The sequence below is a fragment of the Oreochromis aureus genome, linkage group 17 (genome assembly GCF_013358895.1).
Source record: "Oreochromis aureus strain Israel breed Guangdong linkage group 17, ZZ_aureus, whole genome shotgun sequence".
NCBI classification, from domain to species: Eukaryota; Metazoa; Chordata; class Actinopteri; order Cichliformes; family Cichlidae; genus Oreochromis; species Oreochromis aureus.
In genome coordinates, this window is record NC_052958.1 from 38,324,706 (window position 1) to 38,343,900 (window position 19,195).

The following is a 19,195-nucleotide window of genomic DNA, read 5'->3' on the forward strand; positions in this document are numbered from 1 at the left end:
CTTGTCTTTATGTCAGTGGCTTCTATCTCCTCCTTTGGCCAGCCTATTACCCCAGCAGGGTACCTGATCACGGGCAGGGCGTAGGTGTTGATGGCCCGGATCTTGTTCTTACCGTTCAGCTGACTCCTCAGGACTTGCCTGACCCTCTGCAGGTACTTGGTGGTTGCAGCTTTCCTAGCTGCCTCTTCATGGTTCCCATTCACCTGCGGGATCCCCAGGTACTTGTAACTGTCCTCTATGTCTGCAATGTTGCCTTCTGGTACCTCGATCCCCTACCTTCCCTCTCTTTGTTATCATCAGACTACACTTCTCCAGCCCAAATGACATCCCGATGTCATTGCTGTATATCCTGGTAGTGTGGATCAGTGAATCGATGTCTCGTTCACTCTTGGCATACAGCTTGATGTCATCCATGTACAGGAGGTGGCTGACAACTGCTCCCGCCGTCATTGTGGATGTTGGGTATCGAAGAATCCATAGGTCCCTCATCCTATTCATGTAACCCCTTCCACCAGGGTTACTTGCGAAGTAGCATTCCAACAACGCCCTGTTTTCGTCTCTTGCCCACCGATGCCTTCTTGTTCCAGTAGCCCACTTCTCGTCAGGGTGCCCTGGTTCCTCAACACCTGACGCGGACCTTGTTGATCCGGGCGACGTCCGAGCCGGCATGCCTTCATATTTATCTGTCTCGCTCATATCTGCGGTAGGCTCGCTTAGCATAGGGGGTCTAGCCTTAGGACCATTACTGGATACAGACGCCCCAGACAGGAATCAAACTTGCGACCCTCTGCTCCAAACGCTATCCAGCTGCTAAATATATATGTACATATATATATATATACATATGTACATAAGGCTCTGAACCATCTGGAGCACGGCAAAAATAACAAGACATTTTGTAAAATTAGACAGACAGGGTTTATTCAGATCACAGCCAAGTAGTGGGTCCTAAGCAATGACTGTTTTTTATGAGTAGACTATATATAGTCCTGATCAAAAGTTTAAGTTTAAGTTGAAAAATGGCCAAAAATCATGTTTTGCATGGTTGGATATTAACAAAGTTCCAAATAGAGCTTCAACATACAACAAGGAGAAATGGGAATGAGACAAAACATTTTTTTTTGACCATGCAAACCCAATTCCTGATCCCACTGGGAATTGATGCCATTAAGTAGCCCTCATGATTACCTGACCTAAATATGATAGAATGCCTTTGGGATTCCTAACACATTAGCCAGTACATATCAGTATTCATATCAAGCATGGTTTTTTCCATTGAGATCTGATGTGTTTTCAGAGTGTTCCTTTCATTCCCTTTTTGGTTCTGTGTTAAAGTCACTACTAACATGACGTTCGCTGAGTGGTTTGAACACATGTACTACTGATCCATGAAGAAAAACCTTACCCTGACACACCGGCATGTGAACAAACTAATTGCTTTCTGTTTTATCCTTGTAGCTACTGCTGGCCTTGGATGCACTGAGGGGTATCCTTGGTACCTTGCACAATGACATACAGTCAGATACTGTTAAGGTTCAAAAATATAGGGAAGGAAACACAGGAGGAATGCAAGTAACCACACTGGTCCAAAGGGTAAAGACGATGATTTTAATGAAATGACACGCGTGGGAGAATGAGCGGACTCCGTAAGCAGACAGCCCCACAATCTCATCCTCCTAACATCAAAATACAGTTTTATATGCATCAGAGTATATTTAGTGACGCCCCCTCATTGCGTCATCCCATACATCAGCTTCAAAACCACAAATGTTCTATTTGACAACTTAAGGCACAATTAAAAGTACACTGGCTTCCATCTTCTCCCGGTGGTTTCCGTAAGCCAGCTCAGCTCTCGCATCGTGCATCTACTGCTTCATCAGTCAACTTTCACCTACACCCTAACAGTGTGTGTGTGTATGTCTCTGCGCGTGCACAGAGTGTGCATCTGCTTTTCTGAACCTTAGTTGACCTTAAACTGAACTTTCCCCTATCAGTGATTCCTCTAACTAAGTGTGCGTGTGGTTACGTGTATGTCCGAACCAAGACTATATATGTGTACTCTACTGAATTAATGTTTTGCTCAAAAGCCTCTACTAAAAGCTTAAATCAAAGATAAATGCATACTAACTCTTTGGCTCTTTGGCTTTCACTCGCTCTGCTTTCGGTTTCGCTTCTGCAAAAGCACACCGTTTCCTGTCAGCCTGCAACTCAGCTTCTCCCCCACTGAAGACTATGTGTAAGAATATAAAACATTCAGAAACCTTTAACTTATAGATTCCACTGATTATAACTGAACCTGTAATAAACCTGTTAATATTTGATTATGATAACCCCTGTAATACAAATTATAACCTAATGCCCGCACTTCAATAAATGCTTGGATGAAATGATAATTAATGCAATGATAAAGATGATGGTTATGAACAGTAACCCTAAAATAATTCCTATAATTCTACAATACCTTCATGTTTTCAATGTGCTGGAGCCCCTTAGAGTCAAACTCGCAAACTCCAGTCTAGCTTCAGTCAGGCAGATACAGGTTGGTTCATCCCACATGGTACATACCCCACCCCCCCTCCCAGAGGTGTATAATTTGCCCAGATACACAGTAACCTGTTTCAGCCTAATGTCTAGAACCAAACACAACCTTTATGCAGAATTTGTTTGCATTTTATCTGTTGAGGAAGCACATTGTGGAGGTTCTGGGAAAATATACCCAGTGTTTGTTCTGTGAACTCTCCTTTGTATATTGCTCGTGTATATTTTGTCTTTTCAGACACCAGAAGAATACACAACTGCTAACAAATGAAAGCAGAAGAGAGAAGCAGCTTTATTGACGTGCCCAGCTCACAGAATGACCTGATTCATGTAGATGTCTTCTGCTGCGCCGTATAAATCATGACACAGTCAGTATTAGTTTCTGTTCCAAGTCTAAGGAGTGAGGAGCTTATTAGCTGACTTGACTCAGTTTCCAACCCACATCTATCCAAAGGAAGGGGCTATCACATTCATGGACATTAGGACGTTTGTGGACATCCTGACAGGGATGCTCCATCTTCACCAGTATCAGAAGAATCCCTCCACGTGAAGCTTTGCAGTACCCATTTATCACAATGTCTCATGTGACTGAGACCACTGACAGCAGAGACTGCTGAGCAGTCGACTGGCTTTCATGACTGATCCACTAATTTAACATTACACTTTGTTGCTAGGCAGGCCTTCATTACAGTATTGGTCAGACTCACAAACAGGTGAGCATCTCTGTAGCCTTTAAACCTCATCATAAAATGGCTAATTTTTTATATTGGAGGTTAATGCAAACACAATGTTAAGTACAATTAATGTGAGTCAACTAAGAACAATGGCCTAAATTATACTCAAGATAATTGAGCATCATAAACCTGCTCGTTGGTCAATAAAGGATATGTTTTCAACAAAGCAATCTACAGGGATACATCGATACATCATAAAACTTAGCTGAAGGTGTTAAAGTTGCCTGAAAACCACATCTGTGGTCAAACTAATGCAAATGATTTATTTAATGAAAAAAGATCCACTAAGCATCAAGCAGGTACTGTATATGTTACATGTAGCTGACGTGCGCCCTCTTCCTGATTTCTTTTTTCTTTGTCTTTGTCTTTCTTTGTCTTTGCATATCACGGGGCGATCGTGGCTCAAAAAGTTGGGAGTTCGCCTTGTAATCGGAAAGTTGCCGGTTCGAGCCCCAGCTTGGACAGTCTTGGTCGTTGTGTCCTTGGGCAAGACACTTCACCCGCTGCCTACTGGTGGTGGTCAGAGGGCCCGGTGGCGCCAGTGTCCGGCAGCCTCGCCTCTGTCAGTGTGCCCCAGGGTGGCTGTGGCTACAACGTAGCTTGCCATCACCTGTGTGTGAATGGGTGGATGACTGGATGTGTAAAGCGCTTTGGGGTCCTTAGGGACTAGTAAAGCGCTATACAAATACAGGCCATTTACCATTTGTTACACTTGCATGTTTCAGATCATCAAACATTTTTATACAAAAAGCAGTACTTAAATGATGATTTCATGTAGTAAGGGGGAAAGTTATCCAAACCTACCCGTCCTTATTTCAAACAGTAATCGCCCCTTAAACCTACTAACTGGTTATGCCAACTTTGGCAGCAAGAACTGCAGTTAAGCATTTGTGATCGCTGAGGAAGAATCTAGCTCCACTCTTCTCTGCAGAATAATTCGGCCATATTGGAGGGTTTTTGATTGTGACTGGCCTGTTTAAGGTCAGACCAAAGCATCTCATTCAGACAATCAGATGTAAGTCTGGACTTTGGCTGAGCCACTCCAAAACCTTCATTTTTTTCTTTTACTTTCTTTTCTTGAACCAATCAGAGGTGAACTTGCCTGCATGTTTCAGATCGTTGTGCTGCTACATAATCCAAGTGTGCCTGAGCTTCAGGGCACAAACTGATGAGCAGACGTTCTCTATCAGAATTTTCCAGTAGAGAGCAGATTTCACAGTTTTAACAATTACAGCAAGTCATCGAGGTCCCAAAACCCCGAGACCATCACACTGTCACATTCTGTTTGACAGCTGCTATAATGCTGTGTTAGCTTTAAACAAATTAAATCTTCCACAAAGTTAAACTTTGTATCATTAGTTCACAGGATATTTTCACAAAGACACTCTCCTTTGTTTGAAGGTAATGAACATATATATATATATATGTTAAACACTGTGGTGTGAAATACTGGTGGTGATTACTCTTCAGACTGCAGAACTGCCTGTTTCTATTACAGGTTCATAACAAGAAATGAATAACTTGCTGTATATCCAGCCTATTGGCTGCAGCTTCTCATGCTTCCACCAAAACTTTACCAAATGTTTTTTTGCTTCTTAGGATTCGTTTTGTTGTTTCACATTATTGTCCTGGCTCCTGGTCCACTGTTAACCCAGTACATGAATTTCAGTCTGTTATTACTCTGCTAAAAACCATGTTTAGCATCAAACTATTACTTGTTATTACCTTAGTAATTCATAGTATTGCAGGATTGTCCCCCCTTTTGGCCACATTGTCCACTATGTTATTACCAAACTGCAATTTTAAGGTGTTACCAAAAAGCCGTAATCAGTGGAGTTTATTTAGTTTAGTCCGACATGGTAACTGGTAAATAAATATCAGAGCCTGAACTTTAATCAAGTGTACTAGATGTAATGGTAAAGGGTAAATGGATTGTCATAAAGGGCACTTTATAAAACGTGGCTCATTCTCAAGCAGCAGTCATAGCTGATATATAAGAGATGCTGTGTAAAAAAAATCACGGTGATTAATCAACATTCAGTACACGTGTGAGTATGCCCAGCATGCAGGGTGATGCAGGTGTGTCTGAGTCAAATTCACTTGTATGTTTAAAGTAATAAGAGTGATGGCTACAGTCCAGAGAGATTATATAAGTCAGGCTACTTGTTAGTGGGAGACGCTGGTTCACTAACATGTAGAATGATCCTTTCTTTTCCAATCCAGTGACATTTTTATTGTTACACACTCAAATTGGATTAAAATCCTTTTCTGTGTATGTTTTTTTTTTTTTTTTTTTTTTTTACAGATTATTATTATATCATATTATAGTTTTTAATCATTATATGATATTTTTTAATTATTGGGTACTGGATTAGGACTGAGAAGGTTATTTTTAGGGTTTGGTGTCAAACCAGTGACCCAAGGAATTATTCAAAGAAGTTTTCAATCTGTGAATCTTAAAATATTGTACATGTGTGTGTATTACAAATATGTAAGCACATTTTAACAAATATCATCAAACTGAGTAAGTGAGTCTGCATAGCAATAGCCTCTGTGACTAATATATTATTCTTATGTACATTTTACTATTCAAGTGTTGTTGTTTCCAGCCTTGTGGTCCGACACTCCAAAGGGTCACAAGATAAATCTCAGAGGACTCGAGGTGATTAATGGGTGAGAACATTGAGTTTGGGGACCTTATCTAATCCTTGCTCTTTGCTTTAGTGGACTTTTTTCTCTTTTTTGGACTTATTTGAAGAAAAGTTTCTCAAAAGTTCTGATAAAATGTTGATCCTGATAAATTTTATGTCTGTCTTTTTGTACGGGATCAAACCCAAACCAGTCGATAATAATGTGCTAAATCTGATCTGCAGCCATTAACAAACATGGATCCATTCATCCATTGAACTACCAATTGCTTATCTAGGCCTGAGACACAGAGGTGGTGGGAATACCCAGGTTTCCCCTGGTATTCCCACTACCTCCCAGTCCAGAGACACCTGTTAGGTTACCTGGTGATTCTAAGCTGGCCGTGGATGTTAAAAAGATAAAGTTCTTCAAGTATACACAGTGAAGCATTGTATGAGGGTTTGTGGTCCAAAGTGCTCTGAGTGGTCAGCAATGACAGAACAACACTATATAAATCCAAGCCAGTATCTGAGATCCACTGTACACCGACCAAATAGCCTGAAATAGCAGACTCTGTACTTTTTGCTGCCAAGTCTCTATCATGAGGCAGTAAGAGCAAAGCAGTCCCTTCTTAATGTCTTTAAGTTATCTGTGTATTTATTATCTCACCCTTATTGCCTGTTTATGCCCTGTCCTTATCTTCAATGCCATGCTGCTCTGTTGTATGTTAAATGCCCCTTGGAGATAAATAAAGTCTTTCTGATTCTGATTAAAGCAAGAAAGTGTAAAGTGATTGGGCAGTGGACAGTGTTTCATAACTGTGAGTAAAACCACATGTCCCTCTTCACTCTGAGGCTAAATACATTTATTATTGCAAAAGTTGAGATTTTACAGTATCGCAGTATGTCCTTGTGACCCACGGGTTTGCCACAGCAGATGCTTTTGTGTTTCTGATTTGGCACAGAACGCTCTTCATGTTGCAACCATCCCATTTATTTTCTGCACAATATAAATCACCTTGATGTGACTGCTGATGTTATTTTAGGTTATATGAAGAAAACTGAATTGAATTGCTTCTGGCTTGGGACCAGCGCTTGGAGCACACGAGCTTCTGACTCTCAAGGCTGGATTTGTGTCTCCTCCAGCTTTGAACAGACTTTTTCACATACAAAGCAAATGTGCTAACCACTACACCATGCAGTCACTGTTGTAGTGCAGTACAGTACTTGAGTACTTGATTGCTCAGTTACTTTTCACCTCCATTTGTTCTTTGCAGATATTGAACCTTGGACTTATTTAGGCCATAGTTTGGGTTGATTACATGTGTGCTGTGTAAAAAGAAAACAGATAAACATCCGTCTAACTGAGTTAGAAGGACAATTTTTAGGATCTTAAACAATTTTATTATAATATAACCTAAATTCAATATTCTGTTTATCTGTATTGTTGTGGGGTCTTTACCTTAAAATATAAAGTACCTTGACGTGACTGTTGTAATTTGGTTTTATTAAAAAAACTGAACTCCAGGAAAGGTAGAAGGAAAGAAGGAAATGTATTTTAAGGTGATGGTCAATACATTTTAGATGGTTTTTTTGCTGTAGAGGTGTTAGTTGACCTAGTTAGGCAGTACTCTCTGTCCCCTGGTATGCCAAGATACTGAGGTCTCTCTCCTGTAGCAACGACAAAGATGTCTGCTGTCAGGTGGCTTTTTCTCCCAACCGTATCTGCACCTTAAAGACAAATTGGGAAAGCAGCTTAGATTATAACAGAAGTTTTATATTTTAATAGAAATTACTAATATTGACAACCAGTGAGATAATTGATGGTTTTCCACCAATAAAAAGTCAGCACATTAATGCTACAGACCATCTTTCCTTCTGTGCTGCAGTTCATCTAGTGGCCACTGGAGGGTGGTCCAAAAATATTACCAGTGCATGGATGTAAATGCAAAAATCTCTCAAAACTCACTTTTCAAATATATATTTTTTCAACTTTACACACAATTCAATTGATTACTGTCAACAAATATTTGAAAGTATGAGTAAATCTTATTAGGCATTGACCATCCATCCATGTAATCATAAAATTGTGACAAATGTCAGAAAACATCCGGAGTTTTTGTTTGTTTTGTTGTTGTTGTTAAACAGCACACCATTTGTATTTACTGATGATTTTTCTGCAGTGATTCTATCAAAGATATTTTAACAGATACCGTGACTGTATGAGGTCTCTCCGTGAGCACCGAGGACAGCGGCTCCACAGCTCTGCAGCGCCCTCTTCAGGTCTAAACTGCTGCTCCTCACCTGCTCCTGCACGGCCTGCACCAGTTCAGCCCAGGTGTGTCCCACTGAAATGAATCAAGAGTGGGATATTTGCATTTGGACTTACACATAGTTATACAAGTGCTTGTATTTCATGTGAAGTTGGAATGTTTCCACAATAAACAAATCTAGTGTTTATCTATAATTGAATGACAAATGGGGTCAAATAATTCATTTTACCATACAAAACAAAAACATGTTCTGTTTCACAAACATCAACAAAAGGAAAGGAAAGGAAAGGAAAGGAAAGGAAAGGACTTAATATTTATCACCATAGTTCTGGTTCAAAAAACTGAACACTCGCCCCTGGTGCCTCTTGGAGTGGTGGCCATGAGGTCAAGGACAAGCACCTTTTCCCCAACACTGCAGGTCCTGAATGATTAAGAGAAGAGGAAAAAAGTCAGAGAGCAACTTGAAGGAGAGAAATTAAATATTTAAACGGCCTAAGCATTTGTCCTTCTCAACAGTCCCAGCTCTTGTCCCTTCAGCTCATTTCCACTCTTGTCGAGAGCTGCTCACACATCATCCCATTACCATGAAGCCCATTAATATGCTAATTACCTGAGCTGGGCCGTGGCAAAGAGTGCATTCATTGACCAGATTAGCAGTAATTATGAGGTGCAGTTGGTGAAGTGTCCTCTAACTACTGGGAGCACAGCAGGAGTTAATGCTGGATGCATACAGAGGAACTTGGGGAAGCACAAATATGAATAAAAGGAGAGCAATCTATGCCTTATAGTAGTCAAATAATGAGTGATATTTGGGAATAGTAATTATAGAAGGTACTGTGATTCGTAGAGTAAAGCAGAATGGGAGATAGAGCCTGTTGCTCTAAGGCCCCTGTTCTGTGAAACCAGCTTAGATTCGGGAGATTAGATTTAAAATTAGGCTCAAAACTTTCCTATTTCATCAAGTTTACAGTAGTTAGGGCTGGATCCGGTCACAATACACCCTCCCTTAGTTACACTACTATATGCCTAGGTTGTGCTGTACTAGGCTTCCCATAATGCACTTCTTCTTTGCTCACCTTTTTTCTCTCACTATTTGTTTACACACCTCTCTGCATTTAATGCACTCATTGATTACTTTTAAAAAACAGCTAAAAACACATCTTTTTAGAATTGCATTTTGTTAACTTTGGACTGTTTTTGTTTTATACCTTGTGAAGTACTTTGTGATCTTTTATCTAGAAATGTGCTATATAAATAAAATTTTACTTACTTACTTAATCATTAGTTGTTTTTCATCTCCAGCTCTCTTCCACAGCACGTCTTTTATCCTGTCTTCCTCACCCCTAACTAGCTGCAGGCAGATTCAATTCAATTCAATTCAATTTTATTTATATAGCGCCAAATCACAACAAAAGTCGCCTCAAGGCGCTTTATATTGTACAGTAGATAGCACAATAATAAATACAGAGAAAAGCCCAACAATCATATGACCCCCTATGAGCAAGCACTTTGGCGACAGTGGGAAGGAAAAACTCCCTTTAACAGGAAGAAACCTCCGGCAGAACCAGGCTCAGGGAGGCGGCCATCTGCTGCGACCGGTTGGGGTGAAGAAGGAAAACAGGATAAAGACATGCTGTGGAAGAGAGACAGAGATTAATAACAGATATGATTCGATGCAGAGAGGTCTATTAACACATAGTGAGTGAGAAAGGTGAGTGGAAGGAAAAACTCAATGCATCATGGGAATCCCGGCAGCCTACGTCTATTGCAGCATAACTAAGGGAGGATTCAGGGTCACCTGGTCCAGCCTAAACTATATGCTTTAGCAAAAGGAAAGTTTGAAGCCTAATCTTGAAAGTAGAGATAGTGTCTGTCTCCCGAATCCAAACTGGAAGCTGGTTCCACAGAAGAGGGGCCTGAAAACTGAAGGCTCTGCCTCCCATTCTACTTTTAAATACTCTAGGAACAACAAGTAGGCCTGCAGTGTGAGAGCGAAGTGCTCTAATAGGGTGATATGGTACTACAAGGTCATTAAGATAAGATGGGGCCTGATTATTTAAGACTTTGTATGTGAGGAGCAGGATTTTGAATTCAATTCTGGATTTAACAGGAAGCCAATGAAGGAAGCCAAAACAGGAGAAATCTGTCTCTCTTTCTAGTCCCTGTCAGGACTCTTGCTGCAGCATTTTGGATCAGCTGAAGGCTTTTCAGGGAGTTTTAGGACATCCTGATAATAAAGAATTACAGTAGTCCAGCCTGGAAGTAATAAATGCATGAACTAGTTTTTCAGCATCACTCTGAGACAGGATATTTCTAATTTTAGAGATGTTGCGCAAATGGAAGAAAGCAGTCTTACATATTTGTTTAATATGTGCGTTGAAGGACATGTCCTGGTCAAAAATGACTCAAGGTTCCTCACAGTATTACTGGAGGCCAAGGTAATGCCATCCAGAGTAAGAATCTGCTTAGATACCATATTTCTAAGATTTTCAGGGCCGAGTACAATAACCTCAGTTTGATCTGAATTAAGAAGCAGAAAGTTAGCGGCCATCCAGGTCTTTATGTCTTTAAGACATTCCTGCAGTTTCACTAATTGGTGTGTGTTACCTGGCTTCATGGATAGATAGAGCTGCGTGTCATCTGCATAGCAGTGAAAATTTATGCTATGTCTTCTAATGATGCTGCCTAGGGAAGCATGTATAATGTAAATAGAATTGGTCCTAGCACTGAACCCTGTGGAACACCATAATTGACCTTAGTGTGTGAAGAGGACTCTCCATTTACTTGAACAAATTGGAGTCTATTAGATAGATATGATACAAACCACTGCAGTGCAGTACCTGTAATACCTACAGCATGTTCTAATCGCTCTAATAGGATATTATGGTCAACAGTATCAAACGCAGCACTGAGGTCTAGCAGGACAAGCACAGAGATGAGTCCACTGTCAGAGGCCATAAGAAGATCATTTGTAACCTTCACTAAAGCTGTTTCTGTGCTGTGATGAGCTCTGAAACCTGACTGAAACTCTTCAAATAAGCCATTCCTCTGCAGATGATCTGTTAGCTGTTTGACAACTACTCTTTCAAGGATGTTTGATATGAAAGGAAGGTTGGAGATTGGCCTATAATTAGCTAAGACAGCTGGGTCTAGAGATGCTTTTTAAGTAAAGGTTTAACTACAGCCACCTTGAAGGCCTGTGGTACATAGCCGATTATTAGAGATAGGTTGATCATATTTAAGATCGAAGCATTAATTAATGGCAGGACTTCTTTGAGCAGTTTTGTAGGAATGGGGTCTAAAAGACACGTTGATGGTTTGGAGGAATTAATTATTGAAGTTAACTCAGAAAGATCAATTGGAGAAAAAGAGTCTAACTTAACATCGATGGTACTAAAAGTAGCTGTAGATAATATTACATCTGTGGGATGATTATTGGTAATTTTTTCTCTAATGATAAAAATTTTATTTGTGAAGAAGTTCATGAAGTCATTACTAGTTAACGTTAAAGGGATTGTTGGCTCAGTAGAGCTCTGACTGTTTGTCAGCCTGGCTACAGTGCTGAAGAGAAACCTGGGGTTGTTCTTATTTTCTTCAATCAGTGACGAATAGTAAGATGTTCTGGCTTTGCGGAGGGCTTTCTTATAAAGCAGCAAACTATTTCTCCAGGCTAAATGATGATCCTCTAAATTTGTGACACGCCATTTCCTCTCCAGCTTACAAGTTATCTGCTTTAGGCTACGTGTTTGAGAATTATACCACGGAGTCAGGTACTTCGGATTTGAGGCTTTAGTTTTCACAGGAGCTACAGTATCCAGAGTCGTACGTAGTGAGGAGGTAAAATTATTAACAAGATAATCGACCTCTGTTGGAGTAGCGTTCAGATAGCTGCTCTGCTCTATGTTGGTACAGGGCATTGAAGATGATAACAGTGGGTGGATTATATTCTTAAACTTAGTTACAGCACTTTCAGAAAGACATCTACTTCAGATGGCCCCGCCCCTCCCTGAGCCTGGTTCTGCCGGATGTTTCTTCCTGTTAAAGGGGGGGTTTTCCTTCCCACTTTTGCCGATTGCTTACTCACAGGAGGTTGTTTGATTGTTGGGGTTTTCTCTGTATTATTGTAGGGTAGCACCTGGAATTGACTGGTGTTGTGATTTGGCTCATTTGATTGAGTTGATCCCTTGGATCTGAAAACACTCTTGTGACCCACAGAATAACCTTTTTTAAATGCAGTATACATTTTTCCTTATGACCTGAATTTAGTTCTGCAAATATTTACTCGGTGAGTTTACACTTCACTGACACCTCTTCTAAAAGCTTTTGACAATGAAGGAGCAATATGGCAGTATGCACGTCAGTTGTACAGAGTGTCTGCGAACCTGTTAAACAACTGTGTAAAACTACTTTTTCTGAGCGTGCTCATAGAGTACTTAGCTAGTGCAGTGTTAAATTAAGTTTAGTAATCAAAGTTAAAAAGAGGTGTTCAAAAGAGAAGGAGATATATATATATATATATATATGTTATATAGTGACTCATTAAGTCAGTCTTTGAAGACCTGCGACTTCTCTCTTTTGTTTCATGTTTACAGACATTACAGATATTTTATCTTTGTCTTTTGGGCTTGTAGCCTTATTGAATACGGTGTGAGTTTATAGCATAAGCTTAGATGAAAGTTTCCTTTTCTCAGACTTGTGACTCTAGTTTTTGTCTATAGTGCTGATCTAGTGTGTGTGTGTGATAGAGGGGGAGAGAGTGAGAGGGAGACTTTGAGATGCTGTGTTTTCTCTGGTACAGCAGGATGTTGCAAATATTCTAGAGGAAAATCTTTGAGTTCTTGACTAAATATTATCTTCCTAACACCTTTGACCTCATACAGCCGCTTACATCAAACTCTTTGGGATTGGTAATACCAGTGTTGGGACTAACGCGTTATTAAGTAAGGCGTTACAGTAACTACGTTATTATTGTGGTAACAAGCACGGTGACTAGTTATTATGCCAAAACCAGGAACGCGTTACTCATTACTGGGATTTAGATAGGCTCGTTATTCGTTACTTCGTGTGGTGGATATCGCGGAGCTTCCACACATTCCGTAACATTAGCAAGTGGTGGAGGCCAGCAGGTGGATGAGAGAAAGTGGAGGCAGGAGGAGGAGAGACCCGAAGCGGCCGCCGGTCCGCGTGTCAGGTGAACTGAACTTCAGGTAAGAAGTTATGACCTGCAGTCTATCGGAGTCAGATATAAACCAAGTTTAGGTGGAGTTTATTTTCGGTATGCTGACTTTTTCGTACTGCGTACTAGCTAGCATGACGGAGTTTCTATACAGCTGGGTGGGTGCTATGTTACTGATGTTGAACTTTATTTTCTTCATACGGTTAATTATTAGAGTTGCCAACCGTCCCCTAAAAAACAGAATCGTCTCGTATTCAGAGAAAATATTTCGCGTTTCGTACTGAGGTGAAAAGGAACACAGTTTGTCCCGGACTTCAGCTACAATGAAAAAGACACAAAGCTGAAGCTGCACAGCTGCCTCTTCTTCTCTCATTCTCTCCTGTTTCTACTTCAATCACGAAACTGATCAATGATCAGCTGATCGGCTTTTCTCTCTTATTTATCTCCCACTTTGCGCCAGAAAGAGGAAACTAGCGGATGTCGCGCAAAACAACAGCAGCACGATTAAGCTTGATCAGCTGTTGTTAGAATTTATTTAATATTAATTTCTAGTATCAGCTGATGTTTGCTGGAGCCACAGCTGTAAAGCTGCTGGTCATGATATCGGTTTGGTTATCTGGTGAGAGGGAAACATGAAGATGAAACCAGGAGATGTCCTTACTGAATCATCAGAGCTGAACAGGTGATGGAGAAACAGGTTTACCTTTTAGGTGACATGAATGAGTTGAAGGGAAGTTATGAACTGTTTCTGAGAGACAAATAACACCAGGATCCTTTTCTAAGTAGCTGACAGCTGGTAACTGTGCAGGGGCGGGTCTAGCAAAGTGTTGCCAGGGGGGGCCAGGTAGGGCATTAACAGGGAAAGGGGGGCACAAGGAAATACTTTTCTTTCTTATTCTCATTTAAAATATCTAGCTTTTAAAAAATAATTATCCGATTTTTTGTCCCAGTCCAGCCCTGTATGCAGCTCATCTGCAGTCTGATGTTACCTACATCTTCCTATTCGGAAGGCAGAATTTCCGAGTTCTGATTACAATCGAAAGCAACACGACTGCAGTTTTCGTGTTGGATGTAAAAAGCGCACATGACACTGTGGCGTAGGCTAGAATCATGGCGGCGATCAACGACGGTCCACACTCAAAAAAATGAATGAGGTGGATTGTTCAGTGTATATTAATTATTTATTTTCATTTTACTTAAAATATATGTTTTTGTTAAGTTAACATATGTTTTTCTAATCAATTCTACGTAATTGTGTCTATTATTCACTGTACATAATACTAATGTGTTACTTGATGGCATAACATTTAAGTTAAGTCAATTAGGATCGGTATACTTTGTATATCCACTAGGTGGCAGTAATGCAAAAACAGTTGTAATGAAACCGCGAAGAACAACAAGGTTTCACGGCTTGGGCCTGCTCATGCGCAAGACTTCAAATTTAACTTAAAAACGTTGTTTTGGCGTAAGCTGCTGTTTCTTTGAGAGGTAAGACCACTTTTTCTTTGACTGTGTTGTTTAGTATCTACATGTCGAGCATGGTTATATTTTGCGCTTGTCTTATAAGACATGTTATATCGTTTATGCGTCGCTTGTTCTACATTAGTTTTACTGGGTCCTGGACATGCTTATTTTGTGGACTGTGTAAGAAACATTTTTATTGTTTTTGGTTTTATTAAGGGATTAGCTACAGGGGTTCATGGGGTTATTTTTTCATTTGCTTTCTTGGGATTCCTTTACTGTAATCCGAGAGTCATAAATATCGAATAGGATAGCAAGGATAGCATAAAGTGACATTTAAAATCCAAAAGTCGAGGGCAAAAGCCACTGTGACACCATTGTTATGCTCTATCAGTAATCTGTATTATGTAAAATGGTCTGTAAATACAGCATGTTTCCTAGCGGAGTTATACATATCAGCATAGTTATAAATTACAGTTTGTTAAATCACACACTTACTTTCTTAAATAAAATTATTCACGACATATGAGTGGACAGACAATGGAGGCCGACAGACCTGGTGATAATTGCTTCTATAGAAAGTTAGCACATGGCAGTGTCAATCTCTTGCTTTTCTTCTGAGTAGTATTTTATTTAGTTGTAATACAATCAATAATTTGCTTCTTGAAATTAAGTAATGAATTTCTTGTTTTACTGTATAAATTTCAGATCCTGCCTTTACCTGCTCCCTCCTATACTGATGTGGTGTATGTGGTACTGCTGAGCTTGTATGTGGTATGTGAACTGTTATACTTTTAAAACAAAACTGTTTTATAAGTTAATTTTTCTTTAGTGACCCATTCAATGCCCCTGTTATTTCTTCTCCAGATCTGAACCATTGTAAAGGTTGCAGTTCAAAGACCTCAGGTATGAAATTCTTTTCAGATCAGCTGTGATCAATATTTTTGGAACTTGATAAATAACAATAAAAGCTGTAATGGCTCCATTAGCATTTTGTGTAAATGTTTGTGTTAAAATTATAGCTTTAATGAGGTCTTTCTACATTAGTTTCAGTTATAAAGTATGTATATGTGTACATATAGTATGTATATTTACAGTACAGTATGTTGTGTTTGTTGACATGTTTTCAGGTGGAAGCAGAATTTGTGAGGATTACTACTGCTCCACTTGTTCCAAGGCTTTTTGCACAACTTGACCAATACACTGACCAGCTCATAAAAGTCTTCAAGAAAAAAGGAGGCGCTGCAGTGAAGAAAATTAGACAAATTTTGGCCCCAACCACAAAGGTGCGTTATTCTGTTGGTAGCAAAATATTATGGCTAATAAGATCACTTTCAAATTTAAACAGCTAGTGTATGGTAGCTGCACAGTGTACTTACATTTCTATTAAGCAAGACAAAGTTTGGTACTCAAAACTTTGGAAAATTAAAATTACCTAAACATAAGTAAAATCTGATCCCTCAATTTCGGGTTAAACCATAAGTGAATGTTTTTATGTTAAAGATCAGTTTTTGAATGCAAAAAAGATGATGTATTAGTTTGTCTATACCTCCATTATGGACATATATAATGTGGTGGAGACCCTGCCCAACAGGTTAACTATTCATGTCCATGTGATGATTAGTTGGTCTTGTGTACATGTCTATCTGTGCAGTAAATATGTCATCATTTTGCGTATAATGTGAGTTTGTGTCATCCTAAAGTATATCTGTTTTCTCTTCCTGTATCTCTGCCACTCTCTCACGGAAGCAAACTATTGAAAAGGGAGGAGTGTGTCCTCAGGGCACTACCTTTTTACCTGAATGAAGACCCAAGCATCCTCTTCAAAGAATAATTGGTTGGTAATTTTAGTTTAGTTTTTTATCTGTATTAAACCAAATTTTGAATAACTAATGTTGTTGCATGTTGTAGTGTTGTTGTTGTTGTAATTTGCATGGAACCTGTTTAAATGTTTTGGGGAATCTTCTTGTATATCCAAACTATTTATATTTATTGTTGAATCTGTAGTAAAATAGTGGCGCACTGGGGTGCATGTTCCTAATATTGTGTTTACTTCATTAAAGGGTAGCTTTGGCTCTTTTTTTTTTTTTTCTTTTTTTTAATTTAACTGGACGCCATTTTTCTTTGTTTTTGTGTCTAAGCTACAGCTACAGCTACAGCTGTTCAGAGGGAGCTGGAACAAATTACCCTTGCTATCTTCACCATCGAAAAAGCTGATGTCAGCACTCCTCCAGTCGATGTGGGTATAACCATCTAGGGCAGTGGTTCCCAAACTTTTTTTGCCAGGCCCCCCTTTTTTACAAGAAAAATGTTCGCCCCCCCCGCACAAACACATCCTCCAAACACACACACCCAGGCAGTAATAAAATATACTACTAACTCTTTTACGCTGCGTCCACACCTACACGGGTATTTTTGAAAACGCAGCTGTTTCTATGCGTTTGGGCTTTTCGTCAACACGTAAACGGCGTTGCGATTCACCGAAAACGGAGATTATTTAAAACTCCTTTTTTTGCGTTTACGTGTGGACGAGGATTAACGAGTTCGTCACGCAACGTCAAAGGTATGTGCCTCTTTTCACGTCACGCTGTGCGCCACGTTATTGTTTACATGAGATGAATTGCAGAATGGCAGATAGAGACAAAATACTGTTAATCTGACTATCTTCAGGTTTTACACGCTTACATATACACACGCAGTTACTGTCCCTCCATTTAGAAAGGCAGAGGCATCACGGTGTAATTATTTTACGTGTAGTTGTTTTTTTTCCTGTGTAATAATATTCAACATTGCTGTCAATACATTTTTCAAAAATGTCTCTCTGTGCAAAATGGGTTTAAACACATAAACAGCTGTGGGATACTGTTTGTCCGTGATTTGAACCGGGGAACAAATTACGGAAGGATCAGCCTGATATTATTTGTATCCCGCTGTAACTTTACTGCATAAAGAGCTAACATCATGTTAGCTCTTGATTTTTAGTTCACAAACACTTCTTGTAATAACTAACTACTCCTGACATTTATTACAAGAAGTGTTTGTGAACTAAAAATCAAGAATGTGGGATACTGTTTGTCCGTGATTTGGAGAGCCCAGCGCTGCTCCCGACGCAGGGAAACTAATTTTGCAGGGGATCCTACCTCGGCACTTGTGCAGGTGAAGCCAAAGGGAAGATATGCTTCACCATATTTTCCTGTCTTTGGCTTGGAAGGAAGTTGGTTTGGAAACATATTTGGCGATGCTTCATCTCCTGCTTTGCGTTTATGTGGGAGCCCCGTCAAAAACCTGTCCACAGTGTCCAAGCGCTCTTTTTTTTTTTTTTTCTTTTCATACCGCGCCCCCCCTGCAATGGCTCTGCGCCCCCCCTAGGGGGCGGGCCCCACACTTTGGGAACCTCTGATCTAGGGTGTTCTGCATGACCTGGAAAACATGGCCTCTGCATGTGCACTCTTAATGGGTGGGATATATGCATTGAATCTCAGTTAACCTCGAGACTGAAAGCTTTCTTTGAAGTACTTCAGAAGCTCTTCCTTCATCTGTATGTCAGCAGACTCTTGACCAAGGTACAGATGTTCAAGAATAAACTGAATGAATAAGCCAACCCTTAATTTGGATGATGAATGTTCTGTCAGATGGACAGAAGTTTTTCAGAGGCTGAATGGGAATAAAACGGTAATTTGTTGAAAATGACAGATAAAGGAAAATTACATTTAAGAGAAATTTTGAAAAAGTTTGTAAACTACTACAATTTGAGAGATTTTACTCTTGTGGGGGGAGGGGGGGCTAGTAAGAGACAATCAAAAGTATTGAGATTTAAAGGATTTAATTGAGAGATGATACTGCACCAGAAATGTTGAAGGGTGGTGTGTATATTAGCGTTCAAGGCATATTGTTATGAGGTGGAAATATGTTCATATTCTGTTTGTGTTACATTGTGTGCATTGTAAAGGTAATTGCAATACATACTAAGAATAAGGGTAAGTTAGGAATGCAGGATGAATGTATATTTTGCGGGCTTTTAAAGACGAACAATTGTTTCCATGTCAAAATGTTTACAACCCAAGGTTTTTGCCCAAACACTGGTAAAATAAACGTTGAGGGTGGCAAGTGTTAAATGGTTACTGCTGGGCTGTTGCAAAAAAACTGAACGCTGACAAGCTGTTTTATTGTTAGACCATAATGCTGGCATGTTTTATTTAAGTTTTATTTGGGATGGTGATATAATTTTCTTTGATTGCTAATATCAGTGGACTATTTATTATTATTATTATTATTATTACAACATTAATTTTTTTAAATTGTGGCTGTTGAAGTGGACACTTCACTTTGCATTGTTAAAGGAAAGCACTTCATTGGCGTTGTGTTACTGGACTGACCCTAAGCAAT

General features: G+C 39.6%; 1 protein-coding gene and 1 long non-coding RNA gene across 2 annotated transcripts in view; one reads left to right on the plus strand and one right to left on the minus strand.

Annotated features, from left to right (window-relative positions):
- Positions 1 to 7,354: 7,354 nt before the first annotated feature.
- On the minus strand, positions 7,355 to 18,003 carry LOC120433993. The gene is made up of 4 exons (XR_005608880.1): positions 17,950 to 18,003; positions 8,494 to 8,593; positions 8,113 to 8,247; positions 7,355 to 7,630 (listed from the first exon to the last, which is right to left on the minus strand). It is a non-coding gene; the product is annotated as an uncharacterized LOC120433993 (long non-coding RNA).
- nfyba (nuclear transcription factor Y, beta a) overlaps positions 17,353 to 19,195 on the plus strand; it is a 15,005-nt gene continuing 13,162 nt past the window's right edge. The window contains exon 1 of the mRNA XM_039601334.1: positions 17,353 to 17,372. The gene's annotated coding sequence lies outside the window, so the exon portion shown is untranslated. The remainder of the gene's footprint in view (positions 17,373 to 19,195) is intronic.